Below are 16168 nucleotides of genomic sequence, written 5' to 3'. Positions count from 1 at the left end.
AACGCGTTACAAAAGTAATGCATTACTGTAATGCATTACGTTTTGCTGTAACGCGGTAATGTAAGGCATTACAAAAAAAAAAACTGGTAATATTTTACTCGGTACAAATCTCAGTAACGTGCGTTACAATGCATTTTAAACCCGAAATCAATTGACTCTACATTCGCGATCGAGAGATGGGCATACGCTCCACTTTTGGAAAAGTGAGAAAGCCGGTCCATGTGACTCTACACTATGTTAATTAAGCGCTGTTGTTAGCAGGCTCCATGAGCTGGACACCGACTCACGGAGCGGCTCCCGGTCGGTCAGAGAGCAGCCGACCCCGGCAGTCACACCGAGGATCAACAGCTGAGGGGCGGCGGCGAGGAGGCGGAGGCTCCGCTTTTATGTCCGCGTCATAACGCTTTTGGTGCGTGTTTAAAACAGTAGGTTTACTTCAAAACGCGAGCGTCAGACGCTGTCAGAGCGTTTATGAACAGTGTTTTAGAGCTCCCCCTAAATGTCTCAGGTAGGCTTTCAGGTAATTTCGCAGCATAACACAGCGCCTTCCGGGTCATTAAAAAAGACGTACGGCAAATCTGGAATGAAAAATGTCACTGTTATTTCATCCCCGAATCCCATTCATGAACACAATATCTAATATCAGTTAACGAGTCATTTTCCGTTTCTCGTTTTCCGTTTTTAAAACGAATAACGGGATACGAGTCATTTTCCGTTTTTCGTTCTTTTATTTTGAAACGAAAAACATCACATCCTGCTGTGTAATTAGCTGCATTGAACACAAGAAGATCTATTGAGAACAAAAAATCCATATTTCCTTTTATTTTGGCGAAAAGTAATGCAAAAGTAATGTAAAAGTAGTGTAATGCCTTACAATTCAAAGACAGTAATATTGTAATGTAACTAATTACTTTGAAATGACAGTAACAAGTAATAAATAATGCATTACGCTTTTGAAGTAACTTGCCCAACACTGCTAATAAGCAACCTTTGCTGCGGTGGCATCTTACTTGTCATCTTCGATGTAACACTACAATGAATGTAAAGCAGAGATCTTGTACAGGGGGTCCACCGAGTTACTGCAGGGGTTCCCAGAAATGATTAGATCCCAAACTTTTTTTCTTCCAAAAACTGAAATATTTCCAATAAATACACATTCACCGTGAACGAGATGCATTTAGGAATTATTATTATTGACAAAGAGAATGAAGTGTCGAAGATCTTGGTTCTTGTAGAGAATCCGCTGCCGCTCCCGGGCAGGACCCAAAAATCTCCAATTACTTAAGAAGAGATTGAGCGGATTTGAGATCTTTGAGATCTGAACGGATGTAGCGGTCGTACGTTTGGGAGGACCGGCGGCCCACGGGACGTATGAAGTGTTCTGGGATGCCACTACGGGAGGCCGAAGTGGCCGCTCCGATTCTGAAGGAGTGCCCGGAGTAGTTGTCGGGCCAAATACCAGACAATGAGAGCATGAGGCGAAAGTGATGGTGGGACTAGAATCGTGTAGCCACTTGGCCGGACTCGGAAATGAAGAAGGGATCTGTCATGTTGTGCTCTGAGATTTGCGGAATTGCGAGAGTTTGGAGGTTTTCGAAGGGATTCAGTGGTGATTGGACCTTGAAGAAGAAGATGGGCGTTGGCGGACCAAATTGATTCGTTTTGGTTAGCTGTAAGTGGAGCACCATGATGTCGTCTGTAAAGCGAGACGAGTCGAAAATGCCAGCATGACGGCTTGAGTCGAAGCGAATGGTTGAGGAGGTGAATGCGGAGCATCTGAGGAAACCAACGAGGCGAACAAGAACATGGCTTCTGAGGTTGGGCGACTTGAGGAGTGCCGTACCAGGAACGGATCGTGCGGAGGCAGGTGGACTGCAAGTCGACAGTAAGAGGAAGACAACGAGGGTTTGTGGCTGGCTCTTGGCGTGGGAGTCCTTTAATGAGGGAAGTTATCTGGGGATGGCTGGTGGCCAGGCCCGAACTGCCGGTTATTAGCTTGGAGAAGAAGCTGGTACCGCTAAGGTACGCTTTGATGGTGTGTGTTTGGATTGCCCTGATGGAGTGGGTGTAAGTGATGAAAGAGTCAAGGTGATAAGTTCGAACGATGGAAAGGTTGCGTTGTATTGGTCGTGGAAGAGGTGGAAGCTTTTCAGAGTTGTCAAGTAGGACGAGGGGGTTGAGGGTGATATGGAGGAATGGCTTTGGGAAGGTATCGGCGTGAGGTAGCGAGAAGAGGCTGGGTGAGCTGGGGCACCGCGAAGGGAGCATGTGAGGGCTGCACGGGCGGCGAAGATGGGGCAGTAAATCTCGTTGTCGAGAGCGGCCCAGTAGGTGGCCTCGTTAAACTGTGAGAGGCGGGCTGCAACTTCGGAGGCGAAGTGTGTGTGGTATTGATAGAAACCATGCTGCCGAAGCGGAGGGCCAGATTAAGAAAGGTGGACAAGTAATCGTCCAGTTCATTGCGTTGCGTGGGGAGTTTGGAACAGAGAGCGTCTCTGTAAAGGGAGAAGGCGCAAGCGAACTCTGTAGGAGTAAACTCTCTGGAACGTGTGGGTGCTCTCACTTTAGAGTGGGGGCACCCTCGTATCCTTCAATAAATCTGTCTGCGGGTGGTTGATGGAGGGAAGGCGAGATAGGGAGTGCGAGGTCGATGTAGTTACCGTCGATTGGCCTACGTAGGCTGGTGGGAACGGGGAAAGCTGGGATATAGTAGATCCCTGCATCCCGGCACTGGCGTCTTGGTGCCAGGAGCCCGGGCTGAAGCGAGCTGCGGTGGTTATTGAAAAGCGGCAGGGGGCGCTGGCATCCCAGTGCCAGGAGCCCCGGCTGAAACGAGTTGTTGTGGTTGTTGGAAAACGGCGGGGGGCGCTAGCATCCCGGTGCCAGAAGTGGTGGCGGAAACTCCGGAGTTGTTTGATCTGGCAGAGGATCTCTGTCTCTGCTTTCGCTACTGCTCTTGTTTTCTTAGGGCTGTGTTTGATGGTACTATTAGCCCCCGGTTCTTTTGTTGGAAGCCCAAGGATAAACCGAAGAAATCCTCAGTTCATGAATATAGAATTTGTTCAGGCCGCAGTAAAGTATGGTGGGCCTGGCCTCGGAATGGCAGGGCTCCCGCAAGATCTCGGTCAGAGTCTAGTGTATGCTCCCACATTAACTACGTTTACATTATTTACTTCATTTTGTAATGCAGAGTGGTGATGGTCTACGCAGACTCAGATCTGGAGTTGCAGTCAAGTTAATTCTGTTTCTCCATGTCTTCTTGTTGATAAGGAGACTACTGCCGTGTCCTCATGCTGAGCAACTCCCGAAAAGAGGGAAGTCCTCTTCCACATCCTGGATAACATCCATGCTGCGTTAAGAGCTGGTGCTATGCACAAAAGTGAGCCTTATTATATTCAACTAGTACCACTCCAACTCCTGCTCCAGTTATAGCAGACCAGAAATGACTCTGCCTTATATGTTTGATTGTAATCTTCAAATAAAAATAATCAACAACCTTTCCTGCACAAAACCCCCCATTAATGTGTAGCCGTGAAGAGAAACCATGTAAGTAGGAGGGGTTGTCAGTTAAAATGAATTCCAAGTCCAATATACTCTTTTTGTAATAAAACATTTATTACCACATAAATCTGTATATATTTCAGTGACAATACACATTTTTGTGTAAAGGAACCGAATGCAGAATGATATATTGTGGGCCTTCAAAATCACATCGACAGTACAAAGTATTATGGTGAATGATCTTTTTTCTCCTTAAAATCCATCAGTATATCAATGTATGGCTTTACTACAACCAAGACAACATTTATTCAATGGAAAACCTAACAGCAACAGTTGCCAATAATAGAGCTGCAAATTAATTTCAAACACATGTTCGATGACCAAAGAATGCCACTGAGTTATTGGGATAGAAAACAAATATGGGGCATAGGAGTTACTTACTGTTAATACCTGAAAAACAGTCTCCTTATTTGAACAATGCTGCAAGAATACAAAAACAGTGTTCAGCTTGATTTGTTGCTTGAATAGCAATACAATCACGGATATGCTTAGTTATGAATAAAACATCTAAAAGTGAATTGCAGACATGCTCAGTAGAATTATTACTATTTTTGTTGTGTAATTTATTTGTGAAAGAAATATGAATCTTTCAAATATTTATTTTATCCACGCCACAGAAGACATCATTTTTCAGAGCATGAAAAAATAATTCATCTCTGAGGCCGTAAATGAGAGGGCTCAGACATCTTGGAGCGAGACGAAACAATATGTAATTCATGTACCTGACCTCGATGAAAAGTCTTAGATTAATGTGAAGCAAAGCAGCTTCTATTAAAGGACACCACAGCTGGATTAAACAGAGCAGCTGCTGGAAAGTATGAAGCATTACTGTTTTGAGCGCTTTCCGTGTTGAGTTTTTGTTCTCTCCTGATGCATTTTTGGCCACTTTCATTATTTTAACATAGCAGAAGAAAATGACGATACACAAAATCAAGAAGTAAAACTGATACATTGTTGACCTCATATGTTCCTGCCATCTGTACACAATGAAAACCGCTACAGAACATAGATTGGATTCTTTGTAAAAGCTAAGCGGGACTGATGCAAAAAAGGGGGAGAGAACCACAATACAGGGCACGGAGCTGACGCCGTGAATGATGAGGATGCAAAACACTGTGCTTCTCGGGGAGCACAGCTCTCCGTGGCGCAGCGGCTCGCAAATAGCCACATAACGCTCCAGGGTCATTGCTGTCAAAGTAACAGGTGTGATTGTCATATACAGAAACACTGCAACAGAGATAATGACACATAACCAAACTGGCAAGACAACGCCAAAATACGTGAAGACGAGCAGGATATCAGACACAAATAAAATGAAGCTATCAGACAGTAGTGTAACAGCAAATAAGATATAGCGTGTAGTTGTGTAGAAGCAGTCCTTTCTTAAAAAGGTTACAAAGAGCAAACAGTTGACGGAAAGGAAAATTATCACCAGGAGTTGCACAACAATGACCCGGTGAATGCTCTGCTGATGCACGACACGACCACCAACCGATGAGTTGTTATAAGCCATCACTTTTCTAAGCAAATACACATGTTGCTGAGTTTATGCCAAATGCTGTCATTATTTGTTGTGGCTTTCAAAATAAAATTAGGTTGTTATCACAAAAAGAAAAAAGGTTAGTTCAAGCTTCTCTGTGGTGTGAAAATTAGGATTTATGTATAGTAAATTTACCAAATCCTCCCTTCAGTGCTGTGCATGAAGACTTTATAGACTGAATCCAAGCACAGAACCACGCACTCGAATGTATCTCTCACCACTTTGTGTAAGTGGTCCTCAGGGGCCCTCTGGACGAATCCATCTTGTAGGTGGATACTAATAAGCAGTGTTGGGAGTAACGCGTTACAAAAGTAATGCATTACTGTAATGCATTACTGTAATGCATTACGTTTTGCTGTAACGCGGTAATGTAAGGCATTACAAAAAAAAAAACTGGTAATATTTTACTCGGTACAAATCTCAGTAACGTGCGTTACAATGCATTTTAAACCCGAAATCAATTGACTCTACATTCGCGATCGAGAGATGGGCATACGCTCCACTTTTGGAAAAGTGTGAAAGCCGGTCCATGTGACTCTACACTATGTTAATTAAGCGCTGTTGTTAGCAGGCTCCATGAGCTGGACACCGACTCACGGAGCGGCTCCCGGTCGGTCAGAGAGCAGCCGACCCCGGCAGTCACACCGAGGATCAACAGCTGAGGGGCGGCGGCGAGGAGGCGGAGGCTCCGCTTTTATGTCCGCGTCATAACGCTTTTGGTGCGTGTTTAAAACAGTAGGTTTACTTCAAAACGCGAGCGTCAGACGCTGTCAGAGCGTTTATGAACAGTGTTTTAGAGCTCCCCCTAAATGTCTCAGGTAGGCTTTCAGGTAATTTCGCAGCATAACACAGCGCCTTCCGGGTCATTAAAAAAGACGTACGGCAAATCTGGAATGAAAAATGTCACTGTTATTTCATCCCCGAATCCCATTCATGAACACAATATCTAATATCAGTTAACGAGTCATTTTCCGTTTCTCGTTTTCCGTTTTTAAAACGAATAACGGGATACGAGTCATTTTCCGTTTTTCGTTCTTTTATTTTGAAACGAAAAACATCACATCCTGCTGTGTAATTAGCTGCATTGAACACAAGAAGATCTATTGAGAACAAAAAATCCATATTTCCTTTTATTTTGGCGAAAAGTAATGCAAAAGTAATGTAAAAGTAGTGTAATGCCTTACAATTCAAAGACAGTAATATTTTAATGTAACTAATTACTTTGAAATGACAGTAACAAGTAATAAATAATGCATTACGCTTTTGAAGTAACTTGCCCAACACTGCTAATAAGCAACCTTTGCTGCGGTGGCATCTTACTTGTCATCTTCGATGTAACACTACAATGAATGTAAAGCAGAGATCTTGTACAGGGGGTCCACCGAGTTACTGCAGGGGTTCCCAGAAATGATTAGATCCCAAACTTTTTTTCTTCCAAAAATTGAAATATTTCCAATAAATACACATTCACCGTGAACGAGATGCATTTAGGAATTATTATTATTGACAAAGAGAATGAAGTGTCGAAGATCTTGGTTCTTGTAGAGAATCCGCTGCCGCTCCCGGGCAGGACCCAAAAATCTCCAATTACTTAAGAAGAGATTGAGCGGATTTGAGATCTTTGAGATCTGAACGGATGTAGCGGTCGTACGTTTGGGAGGACCGGCGGCCCACGGGACGTATGAAGTGTTCTGGGATGCCACTACGGGAGGCCGAAGTGGCCGCTCCGATTCTGAAGGAGTGCCCGGAGTAGTTGTCGGGCCAAATACCAGACAATGAGAGAATGAGGCGAAAGTGATGGTGGGACTAGAATCGTGTAGCCACTTGGCCGGACTCGGAAATGAAGAAGGGATCTGTCATGTTGTGCTCTGAGATTTGCGGAATTGCGAGAGTTTGGAGGTTTTCGAAGGGATTCAGTGGTGATTGGACCTTGAAGAAGAAGATGGGCGTTGGCGGACCAAATTGATTCGTTTTGGTTAGCTGTAAGTGGAGCACCATGATGTCGTCTGTAAAGCGAGACGAGTCGAAAATGCCAGCTTGACGGCTTGAGTCGAAGCGAATGGTTGAGGAGGTGAATGCGGAGCATCTGAGGAAACCAACGAGGCGAACAAGAACATGGCTTCTGAGGTTGGGCGACTTGAGGAGTGCCGTACCAGGAACGGATCGTGCGGAGGCAGATGGACTGCAAGTCGACAGTAAGAGGAAGACAACGAGGGTTTGTGGCTGGCTCTTGGCGTGGGAGTCCTTTAATGAGGGAAGTTATCTGGGGATGGCTGGTGGCCAGGCCCGAACTGCCGGTTATTAGCTTGGAGAAGAAGCTGGTACCGCTAAGGTACGCTTTGATGGTGTGTGTTTGGATTGCCCTGATGGAATGGGTGTAAGTGATGAAAGAGTCAAGGTGATAAGTTCGAACGACGGAAAGGTTGCGTTGTATTGGTCGTGGAAGAGGTGGAAGCTTTTCAGAGTTGTCAAGTAGGACGAGGGGGTTGAGGGTGATATGGAGGAATGGCTTTGGGAAGGTATCGGCGTGAGGTAGCGAGAAGAGGCTGGGTGAGCTGGGGCACCGCGAAGGGAGCATGTGAGGGCTGCACGGGCGGCGAAGATGCGGCAGTAAATCTCGTGTGAGAGGCGGGCTGCAACTTCGGAGGCGAAGTGTGTGTGGTATTGATAGAAACCATGCTGCCAAAGCGGAGGGCCAGATTAAGAAAGGTGGACAAGTAATCGTCCAGTTCATTGCGTTGCGTGGGGAGTTTGGAACAGAGAGCGTCTCTGTAAAGGGAGAAGGCGCAAGCGAACTCTGTAGGAGTAAACTCTCTGGAACGTGTGGGTGCTCTCGCTTTAGAGTGGGGGCACCCTCGTATCCTTCAATAAATCTGTCTGCGGGTGGTCGATGGAGGGAAGGCGAGATAGGGAGTGCGAGGTCGATGTAGTTACCGTCGATTGGCTGCCTACGTAGGCTTTAGGGAACGGGGAAAGCTCGGATATAGTAGATCCGGATAAACCGAAGAAATCCTCAGTTCATGAATATAGAATTTGTTCAGGCCGCAGTAAAGTATGGCGGGCCTGGCCTCGGAATGGCAGGGCTCCCGCAAGATCTCGGTCAGAACGAACCTCGTTTCCGGGGTGCTGGATACATTTTATCTTCTTGGGCTGGGACTGCCCCGTACGGAAGTTAAACTTTCACGCAACCGAGTCTTACTGGTCAGTTGTCTCTGACGTGAACTTACGGAAATAAAATATGAATTGTGTTTGAGAGTTGTCCTTCAGGCGTTCTGGTTTTTTTTTTGTTTCGTTCGATTCACGAGACTTGCAGCTTTCAAATGATGTATAATATGACCCAGACACATTCAAAATAATATACGATTAAATGGAATGAATGCGAAACTAGTGCAAAATGGCCCGCGGGCGGGGTTCTCACTGGAGCATGGTGACGCTGCGACCGGCGAGTTGTTCGGCCGGTGTTGTCTGGACGATGGCGGGAGGCTGGAGTGATGTTCGGAGGCGAAGGGGTCGGCGAACTCCGGCGACGGCGACGTTCTGTCCGTGAGTTTCCTCGTCCTCTCTTAGCTGCTGAAGGAGGTGGGCTGGGAGACACGGAGGATTCGTCGGGCGAGCTATGGCAGTCTTGACTGTTGAGAAGGGATGAACTAGGCGGAACACTGACCGTGGATGAGACGGAGTTGGTTTTCTTCGAAGTCGCTTGCGTCCTGGACGTCGTTTGCGCCACTGAAGTTGGGGTCTCGGGAACGGAGGTGGCGTCGGCTTCTGGTGGATTATGGTCCCGATCTCGATGGAAAGGATCGTCGGCGGACGGGGATGGAGAGACGAAATCCATGGTGAGGTGAGTTAAGCTGCGAGGTGAGCCAAAGCTGGTGTTTGTTCATGCGAAAGTTTGGTTGCGCTCGAGGCAAAGTCGCGTGCTCTCGTCTCTGGCCGAAGATGAGAGCGAACGAACACGAGAGCGAATGCAGGATACGAGAGCAAGAGCAGAATACGAGAGCAAAGCGGAGGAGAGGGTCAGGTGGCTATTTATAGAGATGCGGAAGTTGGCGCTGTTGAGGTGTGGACCTGCTCCTGAACCTCCGCCAATTAGGCTTCAATTAACATGAATACATCCATTTTGTTAAATGTTATGTAATTAAATTGTTATGTAGAAATGCAAATATAGAATTAAAATATGTTCCATAAACATGCATCTGTCAACAAGTATTATTTAAATTGCTTACATCATTACAAACTACATTTATACATGGAACTAAAGGCTGCACTACACATTCTTATTGACCCAGTTTTAGCACACTGTGTCACTATAAACCAAGAGGCAATATTAATACAGAGACTGAATTAAACTATGTGTGTAAAACATAGATTGTTTATGGTGCAAACAACAAGGTCTAGATTGTGTTAGTTATGGAGCAGCTTCAATGTTGGTGTTATCGGGGTTTTTGTCTCAATCTGCTGACCTTAGACCCAAGGTTCACTTGAGAATATTTTAATATTTTCACATAATTAATACAGAGCTATGAAGGCATGGCATGTGTTTGCTGAATGATTTTGATACCTTTATGTTCACGTCACAAATTTCTGTTTGCTCTCCGATCATCTTTCTCTCCAGTTCCTGTACCAAAGCCTGATCAATCAGAACAATTTAAATGAAAGCACAATTTATGTAGTTTATATAACTCAAGGACCCCCATGACATGGCCATGAATCAGTTTATTTTTTTTTTAAAGTGATAAGCATCATTATTACATTTTACACAAGGAAGACCTTGAACATTACACACAATTCAGTTAGTAAATATTTTCTACTGTACTTGGAAAAAGTAAATTATCTGTTTTGCTGTGAGGTTTGCTAAGCGGCAGTTTATTACAAAAATTATTGGACACCTTCAAATTACAATGAACTAGAAAGGTGTGCACATGAGTCTGTAGATCTCTGTCAGGTCCTGCAGTGACCACTGCTGTATTGTGTGATTGAATAATATAACCCACAATAGGCCAACGCTGCATCTAGACACAAATGAACTGTAATGGGGAATGCTGCGCAAATTATTTACATGACCAAATTACATGTAAAGTCAAAGTACAGATGCATAATGATGAACAGGTGCAGGAAGAGTTCTATCTTTTACATAATGCACACAAATATCAATAACTATTGTCATGTATTGAAAACAATAGCAACAGATCACAGCACATTATTTTTTACACAGTAATAAGGGGCATTGTTTTTTAATGCAAGAAAAACGTTTCCATCCCTGAGGCCATAAATTATCATCAGACATCTTGGAGCAAGATTAAATGTTATGTAATTAAGGAACCTGACATTAATGTACAATGTTAGGCATGTTTGTTTCCAGATGTTGTGGTCCTTCTCAAACTCCAGTGGACAATGGGCAAAGCATGGCTGAGGGAAACCACTGGTCAATTCAGGTTTGAAATGCTAGCTCTGTGAGATGAGATTTGAATGCTAAATGCTACCATGCTCACAATAGAACATGCTGATGTTAAAAAGTAACTAAATGAAAAAAAAAAAAATATTTGTCTTTGCTGACCTCCAGTGCAATAGGCCGAGGGAGGACTGTTACATAACAAAGGCTGTTTTCACATGCCGTAGCAGGCCGTGTGGTTGAAAGGTGGTGTCAGAAAATGGAACGCACTTTCTGGTCTTTAACCTTCATGGAAGGTGGTACAATCTGATGACATGAAGACTGTGGCACCAGAGGTGACGATAACCAAATAGTTTTCATCATTAACTGAATATTTTTAGCGATGACAAAATCTGAAGGCTGTCCCTTCATACATACAGACGTGACCACTATATGTCACAGAGTGTTGCCCGTGCAACTGCACCATTACTGCAAATGGAGTCTAAGTCTAGTCAGTTTGGCAGCAGAGTGTAGGTTCCGATTTCAGAACCAAATTACGATAAATTACAACTATTTTGCGTCTTGATCCAAAGATAAAACTGCCAAAATTCTAATTTTCCATGATCAATCCAGTATTTCCGTTTAATGACCTACAGCAGAGGTAGGCCCGACACAGTTTAATGATGAATTAAAACTATTTATACCATTTTTACACCTGCCGCTCTGTGTGGAAGGAACCTCTTCCCAGTGAGCGCATTTCCCCGTAGTGGATTTCTCTCAGTACCTTAATATAGAAGTATATAGACTTCAGTGTGTTTATTAATTAGATACATTTCTATTGATGAAATGTTTTATGTCCATGACCAGGATTGTTAAAATAAATGGCAGGATAAATGTTAACCTTTTTATCTGTAGTTGGGTGTTTGCTTATATAAATGCAAGATACCACAAATATTGTTTTATGTAATTGACATTGTCACTGAGAATTCCAACACAAATCTTTCATTAAAAATCTCTATACAGAAGTTGAAATGAAGTTCACAATGTGTGTTGGGAATTGGCTTGTGTTGTAATCTGTTTTATGGGTGAAATCAAAAGCAATGAAGGGATCAGAAGGAGATCGTTTGGGTCACTTTATTGTATTGTTAGCAACAGGGAAGGGGATGGGGTATTCATCAATGCAAAATACAGTGCAGTAATCACACACATGCTCATGAATAGTGACTGTCCACTTGTCCAGGAACATACATTTTTTTAATTTTAGTTTTCTTGCTGTTGCAAAATTACGTGTTGAATCGTTTCAACTACATTTTTTCTTTGAAATAACAATATAAATATAGCCTGAGACATGTTATTTTAGTAACGTAATATGAGTTTAATTTATCAATCATAATAAATCTGATGACTGTTTCTTATACGAGCCACAGAGAGCATAATATTTTAGTGCCTGATAAAACTTTTCATCCCTGAGACCATAAATAAGAGGGCTCAGACACCTTGGCGCAATAATAAAAGTTATGTAATTATAGTACCTGACATTAATTTATAACATGAGATTAATCTGAAGTACAGCAGCTTCTATGAAGGGAAACCACAGCTGGATGAGACAGAGCAGCAGCTGGAAACCATGAAGAATTACTGTTCTGAGACCTTTCCATGTTGACTTTTTATTCTCTCCTGATGCAGCTAAGGCCACTTTCATTATTTTAACATGAAAACAATTAACAGAAAACATTAACAGAAAACAATAGCAATAAACATCATCAAGAAGTAAAACTGACTTATAGTCGACCGAAGATCGCCCTGCCATTTGTAAGTGATGAACATTTCCACAAAGCATATTCTGCCCTGCGTATAGAAGCTGTGGGTCACAGATGCATAGAAAATAGAGAGGACAATAACACATGGTACAGAGCTGAGGCCGTGAATGATGAGGACGCAGTACAGAGCACTGCGTGTGGAGCACAGCTCTCCGTGGCGCAGCAGCATGAAAATGGCCACATAGCGCTCCAGAGTCATTGCTGTCAAAGTAACCGGTGTGACAAAAGTGTAAAGAGACAAAACAATATATAAAATAAGACACAGCCACATTTGAATGGTTAAACAAAAATAACTTAGAAGGAGCAGGGCATCAGTCATGACTAAAAACAGAGAGTCAGACAGTAGTGTTAGAGCAAATAAGATGTAGCGCATGGTTGTGTAGAAATCTTTTAAGAAAAAAGTTGTTATTTGCCAAACATTGATGAAGAGGAAAATTGACACTAAAACCTGAACTACAATGACCTGATCATTGATCTTGTTAATTGAGGATTCATGACCAATCACTGAGATATTGGACGTCATATCTATTATAACCAGCTGTACAAGGATTTTAGACAATAAATTCACCGTAGCTCTTAAGAAAAGAAAATCAACAGTAAATCTGTGACAAAACTGTGTTAATGTAATCTAAAATATTTGCATTGGCCAGATGCACAGGTATTCTGTGGCACAATTTAAACTTTAAAGGGGCAACTACAACCAACACTGCTCACCACAACGTCGTCATTGCTAATTATCGCTAACCTCACCTCATAGGCCACAGTAACTATAGTTACTCACTTTGTGTGTTTGGACAGACCTTTTCCCATACCAATACCCACTATTCATAATGCATATGATGCATATAATGCATCTACTGTACATGTCATATGTTCAGGTGTAAGTAAGATGGTGAATTTTACCATGTTAGATGTGCTGCTTGGCTAAGATGTTAATGCATGTTCCAAACTGCCAAACACAAAAGTCTGCTGAAAATATGGCCATAGAGGGGTGCAATAGTCATTAAATATGGGGATAACCCTATCTATGTTGTCATTGTATTCTGTCCTGATGCAGCTTATGGCAGGCCTGTTTATTTTTTATGGAGGTATACTATTTTTCACGTAGAAAACACTTAATTACACGTAAACAATTACGAATGGTGTGAAATAAAGGTTGTTTTTAGGGTCAATGTTAGCTTAAACCTTTTATAACTGGTTATCTTTACCACTTGGGGGCAGCATAAAGCACAGTTGAACAGTTGTTTATGGCAAATTCCTTTGGAAATTGTTGCCAATTTACACATCCAATTAGGGAGCAACCGTATCAGTCATTTTAAGAAACTCTCTGGTCGGGTGGCAGGATAGCTCAGTGGTAGAGTTGGTGCCCCATGTACCAAGGCTCAGTCCTCAGCACAGGGCTGCCGGGTTCGAATCCGACCGATGGCCCTTTCTGCAATGTCATCCCCATCTCTCTTTCCCCCTTTCACTCTCACACTGTCTCTAAATAAAAGGCAGAAACAGCCCAAAAAATTACTTAAAGAAAAAAGAAACACGTGAGTTAAATAAGAAAACGATAAAAGAGAGACAAACTTCATTCAGGACACGTGAGAACATCACGGCACTCCGTCAAAATATACTTCTTTACGGCAGCCCTATGGCAACTCCAAAAGGCCACATTACCAGATATTAAACATAGTCTGTTACAACACCAACAACATTGGTATTATTACCGTTTTTACCTTGGGCTGTTAAAGTCAATATATTATCACTGACTTCTTTTATATGTTTTATAGTTTAACAGAATGTACAATTGGACTCACAAATCACTGAGTCAATGAAACAAATTGAGACAGTACAAAGTACTGAGAAAGTACAGTGAAAGTTATTGCACCTGAGGTGCTGGAGTGATGAAACATAGAACAACACGGGACTATTTTTTAATTAATTATTTAGTGTATGTGACAAATGTGAATTTGTTGTGCCAACAATTGCCGTTGCCATTGTTGGTCTTTAGACTTAGTAACGACTAGTAGCTAACACAGAGATATCATTGGGGAATATTATGGTGATGGGGGCCCTCTGTAGACACGGTTTGTTTTTCTCCATGTGGATTTAGATTCCAAGCAGAGTGCTGATGCTAATGAGCCGATCATCCCTATTCTCTTATGGCAAAATGAACTCCTGTGCAACTCATTAAAGGTGACAGTTAATTGGTTCATTAATTATTTAAACTATCCTCTGTATATTTTAGTTTTTTACTTCTTGGAAAACTATGTACGTATCTTTCAGCTTCTAAAACCAAGACCAAAACAACACATTGTCTAACCAAGACTAACACCTTTGACCTCATTACATATACAACTGGTATGTGGATCCAGTGTATACATTGAGATCCATTTGAGATCCAGGTACTTAAGTACTTACATGTCAACACTGGTTAAAACTAAACCCATGTAAATCGTCATACCCCATCTGCTAAAGGCCAAAAGCTTTGTGCATGTATTTACTTTTTTATATAATCTGTTCATATCATCCGTTAAGCAGTCCAGAGCAGAGAGTATATTAATATGCCACAGTGTGGTCAAATGTAAAAATGGTCCTGCCTGCATTTTAATAAGTTTAAACTGCAAAAAAATGTGTGGGCCTAATTATTAATTTCTCATACCTTCTTTCTCCTTATATACCGGAAATGATTCCCTTCACATGTTGAGCTTGGTCACAGTGTAACAGAACATTTCAAGAGAGTAATTTGCTGAGGGATAATGAGATAGATTCAACAAGCAAGGAGATTATCATTTATTTGGTACGTAAAGATAACAGACAACATGTGATACAGGAAAGGCAGTCAAAACTTATATGATTGAGTCCAAGTCAAGACCAAGTCCAGTCGAGTCCCAACGGTCAGCTGCTGTTAATCTAACTAGTAAATAAATTACCTTTTATCTGACAATTTAAACAAGCTAAGCTAAATCATTTCAATTAAGGAGATACATTAATTTCAATGACAGTCATAATTAAGTTGTCAATTGGAATCAATCTAAAGCTTTCTTCTCATAAAAGTCGCAGAGAGTATTTCAGTGCATGTAAAAACATTTCATCCCTGAGGCCATAAATGAGAGGACTTAGACATCTTGGAGCAAGATAAAAAGTTATGTAATTAAAGTACCTGACATTAATGTATAACATGAAATTAATCTGAAGTACAACAGCTTCTATGAAGGGACACCACAGCTGGATGAGACAGAGCAGTAGCTGGAAACCATGAAGAATTACTGTTCTGAGACCTTTCCATGTTGACTTTTTATTCTCTCCCGATGCAGCTAAGGCCACTTTCATTATTTTAACATAGGAGAAAACAATAGCAATAAACATCATCAAGAAGTAAAACTGACTGACAGCTGACAAAAGATCACCCTGCCATCTATGAAAAATGAAAATCTCCACAGAACAAACCCTGTTTTGTGTGTAAAAGCTAAGAGAGACTGATGCAAAGACGGTGGAGAGAAACACAATACAGGATACAGAGCTGAGGCCGTGAATGATGAGGATACAGTGCATAGTGTTGCGTCTGGAGCACAGTTCTCCGTGGCGCAGCGGCATGCAAATGGCCACATAACGCTCCAGGGTCATTGCTGTCAAAGTCACTGGGGTGGCAAACATGTACAAAGACAAAACAACATATATAATTATACACAACCATATTTGCATCGTCAACTGAAAATGGTTAAAGATGAGCAAAAGATTTGATAGAATCAAGATCAGACAATCAGACAGTAATGTATTAGCAAATAAGACGTAGCGCATGGTTGTGTAGAAGAATTCCTTCATCAAAAAGGTTGTAAGCAGCAAAAGGTTGATGCAGAGGAAAACTGCAATAATAACCTGAACTAAAAT

The 16168-nt window shown here is 42.3% G+C and overlaps 3 pseudogenes across 3 annotated transcripts; all 3 read right to left on the bottom strand.

The window, feature by feature from the left end:
- Positions 1 to 4150: 4150 nt before the first annotated feature.
- Positions 4151 to 8936, bottom strand: LOC311019710 (odorant receptor 131-2 pseudogene; annotated as a pseudogene). The gene is made up of 3 exons: positions 8766 to 8936; positions 8520 to 8668; positions 4151 to 5081 (listed from the first exon to the last, which is right to left on the bottom strand). The product of its transcript is annotated as an odorant receptor 131-2 pseudogene (transcript).
- Positions 8937 to 11859: 2923 nt separating this feature from the next.
- On the bottom strand, positions 11860 to 12815 carry LOC311019709 (odorant receptor 131-2 pseudogene; annotated as a pseudogene). The gene has a single exon. The product of its transcript is annotated as an odorant receptor 131-2 pseudogene (transcript).
- A 2491-nt stretch (positions 12816 to 15306) lies between these two features.
- On the bottom strand, positions 15307 to 15954 carry LOC311019708 (odorant receptor 131-2 pseudogene; annotated as a pseudogene). Its single transcript has one exon. The product of its transcript is annotated as an odorant receptor 131-2 pseudogene (transcript).
- Between the last annotated feature and the right edge of the window lie 214 nt (positions 15955 to 16168).

This window comes from Eutrigla gurnardus (genome assembly GCF_963514095.1).
Source record: "Eutrigla gurnardus genome assembly, chromosome: 10".
NCBI classification, from domain to species: Eukaryota; Metazoa; Chordata; class Actinopteri; order Perciformes; family Triglidae; genus Eutrigla; species Eutrigla gurnardus.
Note: the sequence above shows the minus strand (reverse complement) of the source record. Positions and strands in the feature narration are given on the sequence as shown.